The sequence below is a fragment of the Herpailurus yagouaroundi genome, unplaced genomic scaffold (genome assembly GCF_014898765.1).
Source record: "Herpailurus yagouaroundi ecotype Mexico unplaced genomic scaffold, PumYag 530, whole genome shotgun sequence".
Classification (NCBI taxonomy): Eukaryota; Metazoa; Chordata; class Mammalia; order Carnivora; family Felidae; genus Herpailurus; species Herpailurus yagouaroundi.
Genome location: NW_024412747.1, coordinates 445593 through 463690, shown reverse-complemented (window position 1 = coordinate 463690; position 18098 = coordinate 445593). Strand labels below are relative to the sequence as shown.

Below are 18098 nucleotides of genomic sequence, written 5' to 3'. Positions count from 1 at the left end.
GCATAACTTCGATACTTACAGCAAACAAGCATAATACAAGTTTCACATTGTAACATTCCATAGTGATAAACTGTTTCCCTTTTGTTGGGTTATAATAATTGTAGTAACAACAACCATCACTTATTGACTGTTTATACAAGAAGTCTTCCGTTAAGAGCATCTTTTAACAAAGTAGAGACCAAAAAGGAGTTTTAATGTGGAAATGCCTAGACTTTGATATACTTAAGTTTCCACTCACTGTGTGACTTTAGTCAAGAAAAAGCTTCCCACTCTTTGCTCCCCTTCAACTTCCTCCTCTGAAAAAGAATAAAAATGGAAATAGCTGACTTAGAGGCTGTACCCACTGGAGTCTGGTACATAGTAGATGTTTGGGAAATTGGGAAGATTGTCATTGAAATCTACTTCGAAAGCTCTTTTGCCCAAATCTATAAGATGAAGAGATGTATACTACTTTGTGTCTATTTCCAGATGGATTTCCAGGGTAATTAAGCAGTCAGTGTCACTGAGAACTTGCTAAGTGTCCATTTCTTACATATCAGATCCTTATTAGGTTTGCTGTTGCATTCTTCCTGCACTCATTCTTCACTTAGTTGCAGCTGGCATGAGGAAGGTGATGTCTATTCAGTAAGTGTCAGATGACTCGGATGTGGTCTCCAACACTAGGCCAGTAATAGGCAGGCAGGAATGTATGTGGGGTGTGTGTGTGTGTGTGTGTGTGTGTGTGTGTGTGTGTGTGTGTGTTTACATGTCTGTGTTCCCCAGGAGGCTATAGTTGGTCATTTTGCTATCACATCATATCTTAACAATGAAAATGACCAAGATACAGCGTCCTGGGCAAGACAGATGTTAACAGATAATACACTATGACTTAATAATAACAGTTTTTTGCACAAAAAGGTTGTGCCTGTATATTTCTGCCCAAGGGATTAAGAATGGTTACAAAATTCACTTCTGAATTAAACATTTTTTTCAAGTGAATAACAGTTTACCAGTGAGATGAGAAAAGATTCAATGTTAGAAAGCATAGTCTATGCAAAGAAAGCAGAAAATGCAAAGGCAGGTGAGACTTACATGTCCAGCAACGTTTTCCTATGGTCATAATTGTCATGGTGGATGGATGAGTTTTAGAACAGGAGGGTGGGAAGGTGAACAGGGCTAGACCAGAAGGAAGGTAGCAAGCTAGTAAATATCATACTTCCCATGTAACAGGCAATATCCTGGACGTTTTAGGCATATTTTGTCTCACAACTTTCAAAATAACCCTGTTTCAGAGGTAATGGAAATGAGACTTTGATTATGAAGTTGTTCAAGGTCATACAGCAAGAATATGGTGGATTTGGTGTTCAGAGCCACGTCTTTGAGATCAGAACCTCTCTTTTCTTCACCAAGATGCAATTAGTAGTTAAATGGAAAGCCACTTAAATGTCTTCTCATTTATTTGGGTTTAATTAATTTCTGCGAAGATAAAACTGTGGGATTTTGTTCTGTGTTGTCTCAAACTTCACTGAGAGTCCAAAGAATGTTCTACAACACTTTAACTTTCTTTGGTGTCTTTCAGATGTAAATGTTTCCTCTTCATAAAGACGGCATGGTTTCCTTGTGCTTTGTAGCAGATTTTTTTTTTTTTTGGTTTTTAAATAGGATTTTTAAATTATGTTTTACTTTTTTTAAAGTTTTTATTTAAATTGCAGTTCATTAACATACAGTGTAATATTAGTTTCTGGTGTACAGGTTAGTGATTCAACACTTCTGTACAACACCTGGTGCTCATCACAGCAGATTCTTGTTGACAGGCTTTATGCTTTTTTGTCTGTTTATTTCCGTCGCCCCTTAATCCATCCTTAGACAAGGCCAGTTGAGAACACCGTGGCCCGTTTATCCTGGTGGCTGGATTTCTTCATCCATCCTCATTGGCACGACCTGTATGCCAGATTGAGTGTGGCTGGGTCTAACCTTTCCAGTGCCTCCTCCAAGGAAAAGCCCCACTGTCCCCAGAGGAGCCTGGCCATACTCGGTGCAGCCATTGCATTGCCCCTGGGGGTCTGCATCCTCTGTGAGGATTGGATTCCCACCCCCTACCTCTAGTCTGCCTGAAAACACCAATCTTTCTCTAATATCATCCCCGCCCAAAGGAGAGCAATTCTTTAGATCAGAAGCCAACCGACCATTTCAATAAAAGGTCAGATAGTCTGTATTTTAGACGTTGGGAGTTATGCTGTTTGTCACAACCTCTTGACTCTGCCCTTGTGGCACCCAAGCCGCCAGAGACGATATGTAAATGAATGGCTGTGGCTGTGTTCCAATAAAACTTTATTTATAGACTCTGAAATTTGAATTTCAAATAATCTGCATGCTTCTTTTGATTCCTTTCAGCGATTTGAAAATGTAAGACCCATTCTTAGCTCAAAAACAGGCGGCAGGCTGCACTTCGCCAGGCCCTGCTCTAGACAGACAGTCAGCCACAGCACTCACTGTTTCTTCGAGTGGGGTAAATTGGGTCTGACCATCGGGGTCTTTCACGTAGCTCTTTCTCTATAGCTTCTCCAGCTTTTCCTAGTTCCTTGTGGTCACGCAGTTTCTTCCTAGGGTCTTTAGCCATTTCTGTTTGCCCCCGTCTTTGTGCAAGGGAAGGACTGCATGAAGAGATCTGGCCGCAGGGGAAGGTGGTTAAGTTCTGTTAGCACGCTGATATCTGATCCGAATTCTTTTTCCGTCTCTGGAAAATTTCTTTGTTATTGACCTTTTGCTGTTCTTCAGGAACCTCTCCAATTGAAGCAAATTGAACTGACTCCTAATGAATTTGTAATTCTTTGAATGAGGGCTATTTGACCTTAGCTCACTTGATGTTTCAGATTATGTATTCTGCTTTTTTTTCTCCCGAGACTGTGTTGCAGACAGGAAGGTAATGTCGGCAAGTAAATGAAAGGGTTGATCAAACAAAAGTGTGAACTCAGACAAAAAATATGTGCCAGTTCCTACTTTTGTTGCCACTTATTCATGCGTTTACTCAGCAAATATTTACATGTGCCAGACCCTGCATCCTCACACGAGATCTCTCGCTTTGCAGGTCTACATACGGTGATGAGCAGAGGACCGCGTTTGTCTCCCAAGAGCCCCAGGGGAGGCAGAGATCAAGGAGGCCCATCTTTCCTTGCATCTCTTGGTATCTGTCACTCATATTGTAGGACGTAGGGGGCACAGGAAGCATAGGACGACACGTGTTCCTACACGTCGCCCATGATAAGTGAAAGGACATGGCTCTAGAGGTCAGAGTCTGGGGCCAGCTGCTGTACTATTCTGAACCCTCAATGCTGTAAACGAGGAGACTACCTGTGTTGGAGCTTTGTTAGGAGGACTAAAAGAAATGTCATACACGGGCAAGATATAAATGTTTAGCACATAGGCCCTAAAAAAACCACCCACATCCAAGGATGTCAAATTTGCCTTTTGTTTGTTTTGTTCTTTATTGATAAATTTATAGCCTTCCAGTAAAGTCCTACCAATTTACTGCTAAATGTACTACTAAATCAGACTTATTTATTGACCGCACAGTGCGTGTCCGAGGCTGTACTATGCATTGTGGGAGAAATCAGAAAAGTGTGATGTATCACCAAACATTTTTTCAAGCTGGAGGTTGGAAACATACTCTTATATGAATGATACGAAATACTCTTTACTGACGTTGTTATCTCTTTGTGTGTCTTTTTTAGATCTGAACAGTGATGGCACACATTTCAGTTATGAGTCGCTCAGTGAGCTGTGGATCGACAGAACGATAAGCATGCCTGTCGTGATGTATGCCGCTAAGCCTCTTCACTAGTAGGTATTTTCTATTCAGTATTGTTTACGTGGTTATATATGGAGATTGTCAACAGAGTCTACATGCATAATGAAAGAGAAGCCGAATACTTGTGTTCGTGTTGTGGTTATGAACATGGCTAGATTTATTCTGGTTATGTGGCAGCCAGTTGCAAAATGAAAGAGCAGGTTAAAATGTACCTGTTGCGTATGTGTGTGTATATTAGTATGGAAGCGTATATGTATCCCTATGGCAGAGTTTAGAAGTATAGAACTTTACCTCTCTTTTAACTGAGTAAAAATAATGTCACTGGAAATGTTCACTGTCCTTTGGCTCTTTAATATCATCATATAAATCTGGCAGTGAAAGCCTAAACATTTTTACCTACTGTGATGTTTTGAAACGGTTCAATTTTATTGCCGTTTTAACTAACAAGATATCTGATCGTGTGTCCACTTACACAAGTATCATGTGGTAATTGACTTGTCATGTTTATGGTGTCATGGAAAAGGAATTATACTGTGTCAGAAAACCCTAATTGGATCATCCGACCAGACCCTCAGGTCTCCAGGCATCAGTTTCCTCATCTGCAGAATGAGAGAGAATTTCCGTTTCACCTAATTCATAAGATTACTTTATAGGTCCAGTGAGATAATAACGTGAAGTTATTATTTAACTACAAACCCCATAAAAATGATGTTATCTGTGGCTGATTAATATTTCAAGGAGGAAGTTGGACAAGAGTTGTGATCATACTTTGCTTTTTCTTTAGTTTTTTTTTTTTTTTAATTTCAATTCTAATTAGTTAACATACAGTGTAATATTAAATTCAGGTCTACAATTTAGTGATTCAGGACTTCCATACATTTGGTGGTCAGCTTTTTAAATTGGCCAACACAGTTTGATATTTTGTGTGTTATTCACCCAAAATATAAATGATAAAATCATACTTAACTTTAATTCATGAACCAAATAAATTTCTCATATTTGAGAAAATTATGTGTAAATTAAACATGAAAAAAAAAAACAAACAACCAACCATGTTTCTCACACATACTGTGCACACCAGTCCCCACCAACTATGGGTGTTAGATGTCTGCTTCTGTTCTCCTGGATACACTTTATTAGACTACGCTTGGGTATTTACACTCAGAGGAGAAAAGATACATTAGATACTTTTTGTATACAGTTTAATTTCAGGACATTAAGAGATAATGGAGAAATTCAACCAGAGATTGTTCATTTAGCTTACTATATTAAATTCCTTTTTACTGAAACCTCTTCAGTGCCTCAAATAGCCATTCTTTTTTTGCTAATGGAATACAGTTAGTGTGTTTAAAAGATTGAAAATGAGAATCTTAACGAATATATTTAGTAAGATGGAAAAAGACCTTTTCACTAAAATTTTAAAAGTTGTTATATAACCGGGACCATGCAATGACACTGGTTTGCAGATTATTCTCCAGGAATTGGATATGATTATTTTTGAAAGGGCAATGGCTTATTACATGAATAAAGTGTTTGCGTTTAGGTGAAACAAAATCTTTAATAACAGGTGATATATATTCACTTGCTAATATTGTAGCATAGTCCCTAAGTGGGGGTGGGGGTGGGGGGGAGGAGCTGTCTAAAGTCAGATTTATGGGGTTGCAACCAACCCAGTTGTTTCATTTTCCAGCTTTGCACTGTTCGATAGGTCCTTTAACCTCTCTGTGCCTTAGTTTGCTCATCTGTAAAATGGGTCTAATAATAAGAATGATTTCTTTTTCTAAAAAAAGAGAGAGAGAGAAAGTAAGAAAAGAGGTGGAAAGGCAGAATGTATGTCACAAAACGATGTGGGGGACGGTTTGCTTTTCACTTCCCCCAATCATTTTCTCTAAACCATATTGTATACTTATTCCTGTTATAAATAAACTTAAGGTATTGTCCATTGGGCTCACATTGGACAAAGTTCAGTGGTTGCACTGGGTGGTATATTTCAAATGAGTCCTCATTTGTTCCCAAGATGGGAAATACTGATAATCTGGGGCGGTGATCTGAGCCAAGAGCCAATTGCCTGGCTGCTGTGTACGACTCAGAACAGAAAACCAAGTCTCTTTGTGTCACGTGTTAATTATAACCCATTTGGAACAGTGACAGTGCTTGGTCACCGCATCAGCACCCAGGATTATCTCATAGGGTTTTTGCGTGGATTACATGAGTTAATAGGGTCAAGTGCTTAGGAGCGCTGTGTGATGCTTCGTAACTAATCAACATTTATGGTTATTATTCACTGGACAGAGTGAGGGATTATGGTAACCACCACAGATTTTGGAATCAGAAAGCCCTAAGTCCAAAACCATTCATTATGTTACGGTGGAAGCTAAAGTAGTTACTGAACCTTTCGAAGTCTCAGTTTCTGAAAAAAAAAAAAAAAAAAGAAAGAAAGAAAGAAAGAATTTAAAAATACTCCATACTGCTTTTGTTAGGATGATTTAACACAACATCTGGCAAGCAGTGGTAGCCAACACCTGAATCGAGAGTTGTGAAAATATAGTCACAAATTATTATAGAATGCATTTTTAAAGTAATGTAAATCAGAGATACTCCGATTCTGAAAATGTCCTTCTTGCCATATGTTATATTTAGGGGACTTTTAGAAATGTGCCCAATTATATGATTTACTTTGTGAGATCCAGAATTTCAAAAAAGACAAACGAATAACTTAACTCAAATTAAAAAATGCAAACATAACTTAAATATGGTATCCTGATTAAAAAAAAAAAAATCCGTTGCCTTTTTTAAGCCTATCAGGGAATATCAACTCAGTGTTTATTTTGTTGTAAAGATTGGGCTGTTACCACATTTAAAATGATTTGTTTTCTAAAAAAAAAAAAAAAAGTGGGGGGGAGGAAAGAGGTGGAAATGCAGAATGTATGTCACAAAACGATGTGGAGGACGGTTTGCTTTTTCACTTCCATGAACATTTCGTCTAAACCATAGTGCAAACTTATTCTTGTTATAAATAAACTTAATGTATTGTCCTCTGGGAGCATATTGGACAAAATTCAGTGCTTGTACTGGGTGGTATATTTCAAATGAGTCATTATTTGTTCCCAAGGTGGGAAATGCTGATAATCTGGGGCAGTGATCTGAGCCAAGAGCCAATTGCCTGGCTGCTGTGTACGACTCAGAACAGAAAACCAAGTCTCTTTCCATCACGTGTTAATTATAAACCGTCTGGAACAGTGACAGTGCTTGGTCACTTCATCTCTGTCCCTCAGTATCACCACCCAGAGACTCTTTCACATGCAAATTTAACCTGACTTGTTGAGAATTCAGATAGTGATATTATCAACAGTTGCTTTCTACACGCCTGTTATTCTTCTTGTTTATTTTTGCAGTAGCGTTAGCCTTTAAGAGTTTGCCCACGATGAGGAAAGTCATGGTTGTAGAGGAGGTTTTGGGGTGGAAACGTTTGGGAAGTGCAGTTTTTTTAATGTTTATTCATTTCTGAGAGACAGAGAGAGACAGAGCGTGAGTGGGGGAAGGGCAGAGAGAGAGGGAGACACAGAATCCGGAGCGGGCTCCAGGCTCTGAGCTGTCAGCACAGAGCCGGATGCAGGGCCCGAACTCAGACTGTGAGAGCATGACGTGAGCTGAAGTCTGACGCTTAAGCGACTGAGCCCCCCCAGGCGCCCCGGGGAAGTGCATTCTTATGTCCATGTATGCAGACACAGGCTTTGCTGTCCCTGCTTGGGGCCCTTGGTGAGAGATGACCTTGGTCATTCTGACCTCCTTCCGGAGGGCCCTGCATTGCTGCATGCTTCAGGCCTTCGGTATGGTCACCATTCACGTTTTGAAGTCTCGTATTAGGAGTTAGAGTGTAATAAAAAGAAGCAGAGTCGTCGTGCTCATCCAAACAAGTGGATTTCTCACATCGCCCTCCTTCCGCCCTCCTTCTTGCCGCGGCCATTGCGCACTTGCGATGTTTGTCTCAAAAGTGATTTGTGGCTTTAGAAGTGTCCTTTTAAAGGGGTCTGATCTAGTCGGTTATCACTCTAATACTTCATCAAATCGTGTCTCTGAAAACGAAGAGACATTTCATTCCCTGTCACAGGGCCAGAGTTTGGAAGAGGTAGGGGGCGTCCAGAACTAAAGTCGGCTGTCGTTCGGAGACAGACGTGAAATGAAATCTGTCTCGGCGGGACTTTCAAGAAGAGGTTGTGACTGTAAGCGAAACACACTCATGGCAGGGAGCGGGAGAAGCTCGGAGCGGTTGCGGGTGAGCCGGATGGGCGGCAGGACAGGCGGAAGAGGAGCTCATGACCAGCGAGTGTCTGCTGCCCAGTGACCAGAAGTAGCCTCAGATGAGCCGCAGATGCCCCCAGACGTGGATGAGACCCCCTCTCTTTTGTCGGCTTCAGATCTCAGCCTCTGCGCTGACCGCCCACCCGGAGGCACCCCCGTCTCACCTGCCCGTCGCCATCTCCTCGTGCTCGCCGTCCATCAGACTCCAGTTCTTCCTTCCAGACTCATTTGGCATTCGCTGCCGTCTGTGAAAGCTACCCCCATCCTCCTCTTAAAGTGGACCGTCCCCTGCTGTCCTTCCACCTCTGTACCGCGGACGCGCCCTGGTGAGAGACCACATTCTTCACTTCTTCTGCAATACTTGGCTTCCATTTCACCATCAACCGAGTGGCTTATGAACAACAGAAATTTATTCCTCACTGTTCTGGAGCCTGGGCACTCTGAGATCAAGGCACCAGCAGACTTCATGTAGGGTAAGGGTCTGCTCTTTAGAAAGCCATGTTTTCCGTGTCCTCACATGGTGGAAGAGGCAAAGGAGTTTTCTGGGGCACCTTTTATAAGTTTCCCACGTATTCTTGTATAGCTATAATCCCATTCATGAGGGCTTCACCCTCATGACTTAATCACCTCCCCAAAGACCCCGCCCCCCTCCACATGCCACCACACTGGACATTTGCATGTGACGTCTGAGTTTTGGGTGAGAGGTCCACAGTCAGTCTCTAACAAGTATCCATCTACCCCGTTGCAGTCTTGTTGAGGGCATTCCTCGTCTTACTCAGTCTCTTATGTCCAGGGTCTAGTGCTCAACAACTAATTCCTGATTAAATTAATGGTAGAAACAATACCATTCTCTGTCCTCAGACTGAAGAGGCAATAATTGCATTTGCCACATCAAAAGATTTCTACGAAATATTATTCAATATGGATATTACTTCAAATTGTTATTAATATAAATCTGCAGGGGCACCTAATGGCTCAGTCGGTTCAGCGTCCGACTTGAGCTCAGGTCATGATCTTACAATTCATGAGATCGAGCCCCACATCGGGCTCTGTGCTGACAGCTCTGAGCCTCGAGCCTGCTTGGGATTCTGTGTCTCCCTTTCTCACTGCCCCTCCCCTGCTCGTGCTCTGTCTCTCTCTGTCTCTCAAAAAGTAAAATAAAACATTAAAAAGTATATATATATATATATAATTTTATATTATATTATAATATATTATACATTATATAATTTTATATTATATATTACAGTATTATATGTTATATATAGATCTGCAAAAAGTATAACCAGAAAAATGAAAACTGGCAACTTTTAACATATTATGAGATTTGTATCATTTTTAACACTTTTAGAAAAACAGAACACAGTTTTGAAAATGTAAAACTGATTCTACTAACTTCCTTATGGGTTTACTATTAAATGTATTATTTTTAGAACAGCATTTCAACAATAATGAGAATTATTTGACCTTTTCTTGACTGAGATGGAAATGATTTTTTCCATGTAAGTTAATATGTAAGAAATTATTTATATATTAATTAAGGAATTAATAGATTAATTAATAGTTTACTAATATATAAAAAAACATTAAAGAGTTCTTAAGGTTTTGTTTTATTATAGTAATTATTACATATATTTAAAACTGATTTTGTTCAATTCATTATAAAATATATTAAAATGTGTAAGATATTTTAACATAGTTTACCCATGGAAACCATGGAAGATACCTACTATTAATCTGAATGGGGAAAGGTGGAGAACATTCCTATAGGTTTGAGCTGTTTTTGAAGAAATACAGAGAAAAACAACCAAACCAAAAAATTCCCTCCAAGTCAATAAACGAAACCCTCATGATGTAGCCGCATGAAGTTCTATCTGAAACTTAACTTTGGTGGCCGTATACGACACAGTAGTGGACTTACAATTGTTTAATATTTATACTTAAATAGTACCATGTTAACAGGGAAGATCGTCACATCCGCTAAACTCGTATTTTCACACTCGACATTTATCTTTGTTACTTCGTGTACATCACTCTTACACAGAGGAGTCGCTACAGGCTAACGTAGAATTGTGACACACTGTATCTTAAGCCATTCAGCTCTCACAGATGGCTGTAGATAGGTAAGCGGAAGGCATTGAGCCAGTAAAGACGTATTTCAGAGAGGAAAATGGGCTGACAGTTTTCAGTGCATGAGCTATTTTAGATTGACATGCTTCTGGCAAAAAGGGATAATGTTTGAATGAATCATGTATCAAGAATATTCATCCAGTTGTGTAAGCAGAAATACAGGACTAATGTAGGAGTGATGAATATTCATCCAGTTGCATAAGCAGAAATATACGACTAATGTAGAAATATAGGGCTCGGGTAATCGCAATATTAAAGCTTTGGTGTCCTCCAATAAGTAGAGCATGGTATGCCAAGAATAACATATTATCGGAAGAAGTAGGGGTTTTTATTTTGTTGTTGTTGTTGTTATTCCCAGAGGCAACACTTGAAAATTTTCGAGATTGTTTCCTGGTAACTTTCTAAGTCTTTATTTTATGTATTTGAAGATTCGACTATCTTAGTGACTATTTCCTGACATTCTTTTTAGCTAATGAACTTACAGGCGTGTGGTGAAACTTGGCAATGACAGTGAAGACTACCACGTACTGAGCTAGTAACTGTGCAGTAGGCTTTGGTCTCATATTGTGTCACATCATTGTGTCATCCTCACAAAACTCTGCAACAATGGCCTCATCATCTTCCTTTCACAAAGGAGATGAGTACTGTACCCTGTACCCCACTGATTCACATCCATACTTACATAACCTAAATTTGTAACAGCCTCATCCCTACAGGGGGGCACATATGTATGGAGGCATATCATATCTTATGAAATTAGAAAACTAATTTGATTTTTAAAATAAAATTAGTGTTGAAAATATAATGTGCTTCGGGTTTTGAGCCATGCTTCTCTCATATCCTGGAGAATCAATAGCTTATAAAATTATAATTAAAGATTTCCCCTTCTATCCTTCTGCAGCAACCGATATGAATAAAAATGAGAATCTGCAGTTATTTCAGTCATGTCTTCAGTAACAGATACAAGCAGGTGTCTTCCAGGAAAATGCATGAGAAATGCATTTTTAAGACTGGACAGTTTATCCGCAGAGTTCAACGACCTCTTTATTCAACATGTTTTCTTATATCTTTTTTTTTTCATATTAACAGTCAGTGTAAGTGCCATGAAATCAGCATGTGTTTCATACTATAATTAATTGCTCCCACAAAATTCAGACTAAAATTCTTATTCTCAACAACTGTCTTCTGTACACCAGTCACCTCACCAAATGCTTTCACGTTAATTCCCTCTTTTCAGTTCAGTTATGCTTGAAAAGAATTTTGTGGATTCATGTCATATGCTGCCTCTCTCTCTCTGAAGGAGAGATATTAACAGTGTTTTACTGTCCCTTAGATGTGCACTCAGCGGATCTGTTAACCCCAGCAAGCAACACCTAAATGGAATTAAAAAAATACAATAAAATAAGCCTGGGAAGCAGAGAGAGTTTTGAAGAAACACTTGCTTTTAAATAAAGGAGATAATTATAATATTTTGAAGTCATTTAAAATTCGAGGGGATTAAACTATCTGGAAAGAAAATCATGCCCTACATGACATTAGTTAAATATTTGAAGCTGGAGAACTGAGGTATTCTGTCTATTCATTCAGCAAATATTTCTAGACCTCCTTCTATGCAGCCCTGCCTGCCGCTGTGAACAACAGACAAGATCCTTGTCCTCGTAGTTCTTCCAGGTAGCCACTGCTGAGCAGGAGGCATGGAGGACGAGAGTAGAGAGAGAGAGTGTGTGTGTGTGTGTGTGTGTGTGTGTGTGTGTGTGTGTATACATATATATAAAGTCCTTTTCTATGGTGACATAGATCATTAAATATATGTATATACAAATAGTAATGAATTTAAGTTTACATAAAAGCAGTTGCTTTTTGTACCAGCAAAAACTTTCTTCAAAGCATAATTTTATTTATTTGTTTATAATGTTTATTTATTTTTTAAAAAAATTTTTAATGTTTATTTCTTTTTGAGAGAGAGAGAGAGAGAGTCAGAGCATGAGTGGGGGAGGAGCAGAGAGAAAGGGAGACACAGAATCTGAAGCAGGCTCCAGGCTCTGAGCTGTTAGCACACAGCCCGACACAGGGCTGGAACCCACAAACTGTGGGATCATGACCTGAGCTGAAGTTGGACGCTTAACCAACTGAGCCACCCAGGCGCCCCTGTTTATTTATTTCTGAGAGAGAGAGAGAGAGAAAGAGCGTGAGTGGGGGAGGAGCAGAGAGAGAGGGAGACACAGAATCCAAAGTAGGTTCCAGGTTCTGAGCTGTCAGCACAGAGCCTGATGTGGGACCTGAACCCATGAACCGTGAGATCATGACCTGAGCTGAGGTCGGACGCTCAACCGACTGAGCCACCCAGACGCCCCTCCAAAGCATAATTTTAGATTACAAACTTGGAAATTCTTACTCACCAAAACTTCCTATTTTGATTGCTTCCAGAAACGAAAATTTTGATAATCTATCTCAGTCTTCGTTGGAAAATGATTCATGTGTAAGATAATTTTGTAGGTGCTCCAGAACCTAAAGGAGAAAACTTCAAGACTCTTGTGTACATCATCAGATTACACCGAGAGTGGCTAAAAGCGGCTGAGGGGGACAGATAGCTTGCACACCATGAGGCCCAAAAGGGAAAAAATAACAGAGAAGAGAAGCAATTCCAGTGTTTTGGAACTTCGGTCGAAGTTCAAGTTCTTTCTCTGCTGAAGCACGGAGTGGCATGGATGTGTTGCCCTTGTATCACCTAATCCCATGGAAGTTAGGTATAGAACCAGAACCATTCATTGATTGATATCCATCACCTAATTAGAAATGTAGTATCTGATGTAGAGCTGGTGACAAAAGGAAAAATAAAAAAAAAAATTGGGTAAAGTGGCAGCCATGCACTGTGGTGAACCAGCTTTCCAACAGGAAGGTGAGTCAGAGATTTTTAGTGATTTTTGGATGCCATATAATGACCTCTTAAGCTCAGCAAGTAAGTAGATATTAAACTCTGTTTACTTAGATTGCAGTGATAAATAAAATAGCCCATTCCTCTTGGGGGAGATGATAAACATCATAACTGCATTCATTTTAAAAAAAATATTTCTTTTCTTTGCATGAAGCCCAGTTGCATGTTTGACAACTTAGTCTACTTTCTAGGTTTTCTGAATACGTGGTTTTGGTGGCTCTCCCAACTCCAGATCACTTAACTCTCATGCCACTGATGTGAAAAATCAATGCTTGATGCAAAAAGTGCTACACAAGACTTTGCAGCCATTCTTGAGAGTGCATTTTTAAATTTAGCTCTTTAAAATAACCTAGATTAAAAAATAATGTAGTCAAATGGTAATGTCTAATGGCTTTTAGACGATGGGGCAAAAACAGTGCCGAGGTGGAGGGCCATGAGTAGCTCATCAGTGCTATTTTGCCTTTTCCCTACTACTCTGTATAGAGAGCAAAACTAAAGAATTTCCGCCAAAGTGAAAATTGTTGACAAAGTGATTATCACCAAGTTCCCATCCTGTGTGCTAACAGCCTGCAAAGTGTAGCAGTCTAATAAGGAGAGTAATTAAAACTGCATTTCAGTGTCTCATACTCCTAGCATTTGTCTATTAAAATACATTAGACACGTTATAGAAACGTCAGTCTTCCTTAAGCTGGAGATGTGTCTCCAGCTTCCTCGGGGAGGAGGTATGTAAGATAAATTGCAAGATACAACTAGTAAGCCAAGACAAGGAAAAACTCATTGTGTGGAAGGAGTTCCAGGTTGTTTTTTTCAGTTTTGTTGTAACTCTCAGGGGGAAATTCACACCAAGTGGGGCTCATAGGAGGAAACAAATAAATGTTAGTTGAATCGAATGATGCCCCTGCTTTTCAGTTTCTTTAAGAGATCGGCTACAAGCTCAGACTATATTACTAAAGGTGTTTATTTTATTTTTTTTAACTTTAAAAAGTAATTGGATTATGGACTTTAATCTCATTCTTTCATTTATGCCTTGGGCTAGGAGATCCTCAGGGGCTGTGCAGATTAAGGAAAAGCCACTTAATTAGTGGAGAGAGCCCTCTCCCTTTGTTCAGATTCTTTGTTGCCTGCTAATGAGAAAGGCAACTCAATCACATCTCTTCTGACACTAAAACTTCTTTGTTCAACTAGCTGCTGAACAAAACTGGTCTTTCCATCTGAGTTCTCTGTCAGCCTTGCTCATACTTCAAGGCTGACCTGCGAATCAATCATAAAATCAGGTTGGTAGATTGCCACCAGCATTTTAAAATGCAACACAGCAAAGGAAAAAGTGTCAGAGTGTATCCCATAATGACTTTCTATAAAGTCTTTGTTTCATTTATATCTGTATGTATATGTGCCAGGTCAAAGGTACAATGTGTTTATTATTGGGGGGTCACAGTGGAAAAAAAAAGTTACAAAACCCCTGTTATTTATCTAATCCCCTCCCCTCTCTTCTTAGTTCTGTCTTCTTAATTTGTCTTTTCTAACTCATACATTTTCAAAATTTTCATTTCATTAACTCTTTTTTTGTCAGTGTAGACAGCTCCTTAGTTCCTCAGTATCTCTGTCATGATAGCCAACACTTAGTATAGAGATCACTGGAGTAATCTCGTAATGTTGTTTGAAATAATGAGTTACTGGCATTCTTAAAAGCAGTTATGATTTTGTAAGTCCAACTGTGAATTTAGTTTTTAATCCCACCCTTCTTTTCCTCCTTTAATCCCTATTATGACCAGTGGTAATCAACCACCAACCATGCAGTTACCCAGTGGAATTTCTGAGTCATTTTCTAAGTTCCCCGGCCTCTTTAATCAAAATGAGTGATCAATCCAGATGATTCTATCACCTAACATCCTTTAAAACAATCCTATTCTTTACCTTGTCAGGACTACTATTTGGCCCTGTGATTTTATACCTAAGCTATTACAGTAAACATTGCAATAGTCTATTTGACTCCCTTCTGGTATGTCATTGCTCTTGCCGTTGGAATCTTTTCTAACACACAAACCTGAATATTTCACTCTTTGCATAAACATTTCCCATAGCCGCATTCCCTTTGCCTTGAGATTAAAATCCAGACACATTTCAGTGAGAATAAGAGGCCCTCCAATATGTGACTTCAGGAAATTCTCCAAACATATCCAGCCCTACCCACTTCTACACCTAACGTTTGAACTCAGGTCGGTATTCTCAGCTATTAAGCACGTTAAAATCTTTTGTGTGACTGGACCATCGGGCTCGCCCATGCTCTCCTTGCCTACAATGCCTTCACCTTCTATTATGCCTGGAAAATGCCTACACATCCATTAACATATTGGTTCAGGTTTTTTGCCTTATGTGAGAATTCCGAGTCACCTGAGTCAGCTTCTCTGCCATTACTTACTAACTATTTACGAAACTGAAATCCCACAATGTCTATATGTTCGTCTTCCTATCCCTGATTAGACTCAGAGCTTCTCTTGCATACGTATTGCCAGTTTCCCTTTGTAACCAGAGATAGAAGCTGTCACAGTGCAGAACACTAGAAGGATGCTCAGGGAATATGGGCTGAGTGAACTCTTATGCCAGAATCATAGAAGATATTTGCCAGTCCTCTTTTACTGGTACGGCCTTCCTTATCCTCTCACTCCCACTATACCACTGACACAGATTCTTGCTAGACTCGTAAGTATGGCACAAAATAATATTCACCATAGCCATTCTCCATCACTTTCCCTATATCTGTGAGGTTTTTTTTTTAATTTATTTATTTATTTTGAGAGAGTCAGAGGCAATGCAAGTAGGGGAGGAGCAGAGAGAGAGAGAGAGAGAGAGAGAGAGAGAGAATCCTAAGCAGGCTCTGCACCAACAGCATGGAGCCCGATGTGGGGCTCAACTCTGTGGACTGTGAGATCATGACCTGAGCTGAAATCAAGAGTTGGATGCTTAACCAACTGAGCCACCCAAGCACCCCATCTATGACTTTTATAATCTTTGAAAAGGTCATATAAGCAAAGCAATATGTCTCCATTATTCACGTTATTCCATTGATACTCTGGACTTGGGTTAAGATCATCTTACATGGATTCACCAGTTTATGCTTTTACAGTGTGTATCCTAAAGTAATGTTCCAATGTGGGCACAAATACTTATTTAAACACTAGAATTTAAAATCAAATCTTGAGTCTGCTAGAACTGATACATGAATTCAGCAAAGTTGCAGGATACAAAATCAATGTACAGAAATCAGTTGCATTCTTATACACTAACAATGAAGCAACAGAAAGACAAATAAAGAAACTGATCCCATTCACAATTGCACCAAGAAGCATAAAATACCTAGGAATAAATCTAACCAAAGATGTAAAGGATCTGTATGCTGAAAACTATAGAAAGCTTATGAAGGTAATTGAAGAAGATTTAAAGAAATGGAAAGACATTCCCTGCTCATGGATTGGAAGAATAAATATTGTCAAAATGTCAATACTACCCAAAGCTATCTACACATTCAATGCAATCCCAATCAAAATTGTACCAGCATTCTTCTCGAAACTAGAACAAGCAATCCTAAAATTCATATGGAACCACAAAAGGCCCTGAATAGCCAAAGGAATTTTGAAGAAGAAGACCAAAGCAGGAGGCATCACAATCCCAGACTTTAGCCTCTACTACAAAGCTGTCATCATCAAGACAGCATGGTATTGGCACAAAAACAGACACATAGACCAATGGAATAGAATAGAAACCCCAGAACTAGACCCACAAACGTATGGCCAACTCATCTTTGACAAAGCAGGAAAGAACATCCAATGGAAAAAAAGACAGTCTCTTTAACAAATGGTGCTGGGAGAACTGGACAGCAACATGCAGAAGAATGAAACTAGACCACTTTCTCACACCATTCACAAAAATAAACTCAAAATGGATCAAGGACCTGAATGTGAGACAGGAAACCATCAAAACCCTAGAGGAGAAAGCAGGAAAAGACCTCTCTGACCTCAGCCGTAGCAATCTCTTACTCGACACATCCCCAAAGGCAAGGGAATTAAAAAGCAAAAGTGAATTACTGGGACCTTATGAAGATAAAAAGCTTCTGCACAGCAAAGGAAACAACCAACAAAACGAAAAGGCAACCAACAGAATGGGAAAAGATATTTGCAAATGACATATCGGACAAAGGGCTAGTATCCAAAATCTATAAAGAGCTCACCAAACTCCACACCCGAAAAGCAAATAACCCAGTGAAGAAATGGGCAGAAAACATGAATAGACACTTCTCTAAAGAAGACATCCGGATGGCCAACAGGCACATGAAAAGATGTTCAGCGTCGCTCCTCATCAGGGAAATACAAATCAAAACCACACTCAGGTATCACCTCACGCCAGTCAGAGTGGCCAAAATGAACAAATCAGGAGACTCTAGATGCTGGAGAGGATGTGGAGAAACGGGAACCCTCTTGCACTGTTGGTGGGAATGCAAACTGGTGTAGCCGCTCTGGAAAGCAGTGTGGAGGTTCCTCAGAAAATTAAAAATAGACCTACCCTATGACCCAGCAATAGCACTGCTAGGAATTTATCCAAGGGACACAGGAGTACTGATGCATAGGGGCACTTGTACCCCAATGTTCATAGCAGCACTCTCAACAATAGCCAAATTATGGAAAGAGCCTAAATGTCCATCAACTGATGAATGGATAAAGAAATTGTGGTTTATATACACTATGGAATACTACGTGGCAATGAGAAAAAATGAAATATGGCCTTTTGTAGCAACGTGGATGGAACTGGAGAGTGTGATGCTAAGTGAAATAAGCCATACAGAGAAAGACAGATACCATATGGTTTCACTCTTATGTGGATCCTGAGAAACTTAACAGGAACCCATGGGGGAGGGGAAGGAAAAAAAAAAAAAAAAGAGGTTAGAGTGGG

At 39.7% G+C, this 18098-nt stretch overlaps 1 protein-coding gene across 1 annotated transcript in view; it reads left to right on the top strand.

The window, feature by feature from the left end:
- Positions 1-18098, top strand: part of CHRM3 (cholinergic receptor muscarinic 3) — a 525424-nt gene that overhangs the window by 144699 nt on the left and 362627 nt on the right. Inside the window, exon 2 of the mRNA XM_040464953.1 lies at positions 3711-3819. The gene's annotated coding sequence lies outside the window, so the exon portion shown is untranslated. The remainder of the gene's footprint in view (positions 1-3710; positions 3820-18098) is intronic.